Source organism: Triplophysa dalaica, chromosome 22 (assembly GCF_015846415.1).
Source record: "Triplophysa dalaica isolate WHDGS20190420 chromosome 22, ASM1584641v1, whole genome shotgun sequence".
Taxonomy (NCBI): domain Eukaryota; kingdom Metazoa; phylum Chordata; class Actinopteri; order Cypriniformes; family Nemacheilidae; genus Triplophysa; species Triplophysa dalaica.
In genome coordinates this window covers 4,660,728-4,662,135 of record NC_079563.1, presented here as the reverse complement: position 1 = coordinate 4,662,135, position 1,408 = coordinate 4,660,728, and positions in this window count along the sequence as shown.

Here is a 1,408-nt window from a genome sequence, read left to right as displayed (position 1 = left end):
TGTTCTGTCTGATTGTGTACAGGTGTTATTTTGGACTTTCGGTCAGTTTAGGGGCAGAGAGTCCTCTTGTCTCCATTAGTGTTCTTCTTCTGTCATGAGGGTCTATGGCAGCCCATAGAAGCGTACATCAGTAGAGAACAGACTCACGGATCGCAGACGGATATTAAAGACTGTCTGATGTGCTACCATTGAAAATATAAAGTCTCTTACCCAAACCCTCTAGCGCCACCATCAGTTTGACATGTTTGCTGATCATTGTACACTGGAAGTTATCAACAGATTTTTGATAAACCAATCAGCTTTATTTTTGCACAGCAACGAATTTGACAGAAAAATGGGTTTGAGGTTGAAAACTTGTTGTCAAGGTTTTGACATGCACCTGTCAGCTCAGCACCACCTACTGGTCAAAAAGCTGAAACATTGTCTGTTTTTACTTACAACTTAAAGAGTGATTTTGCTAGGTTCCTTGAGTCATGTTGAGTCCTATCATAACCAGTCTTCCTTAATTTTCCATTATTAGTATTTTTTGTTTTTCATTAATTGCAATGGCATATCGCCAGAGCCGGCCCTCCCGCCACCACAAGAGGATAAAAGTGTCTGATAAATGTAAATCTAAGGGAAATGACAGCTTTTGTGATATATCCATGGCGTTTTCTCACGTTTGGCTGTACCCACTAATTTTTCTGTGGTGTGTGTGTGTTAAAATCTTTGAAATTACTAACTAAACGCAACATTGCAATATCACGTGAGGTGGCCAATCAAATGAAAGGAGGCAGGAAGTACTGGTAACAGAAGGGAGAAGTGACCAATCAAATCAAAGACGAGCTAATGTCATGTCTTCAGCTGTAGTTCAGTAAGACACTTCAGTTATAAAGATGAAAGAGTGCTGCAACACACCATATACTGTGATGACTAAACTAAACAGTCAATATTTGACAACTAATGATTTATATGTTGAACAACCGACAGTATTCACTGATGCAAATGACAAAATGCTGATTTAGAATATGTTATTTATATTTTCTGTCAATTCAGCGTTTTATTTGGGATAAGGATTAGGTTAAGAATAATTGTGTGCATATTGTTTATTAATTTAATGGTTACCAAATAAATATGTGAAATAAAGAAAGATTCAATCATCCTCAAGGGCTGTGTGGCTTTAAAAGGATGTTTCTAGGTTGTGGTTAAATTTAAAATGTTTTTTTTAAATAAAAATCTTTGCAAATAGTAAAATGCAGTGAACAATAAATTCTACAACCTTTGTATGATTGACATGCATGGTCTGTGCCCAAAATTTAAAGGGACAGTTCACCTAAAATTGGAAGTAATGAAATGATCAAATGTTGACACAATACACGTGTAATGCAAGGTTTATGTGTTTTAGTTTTTTGACATTCCTACATCCCAA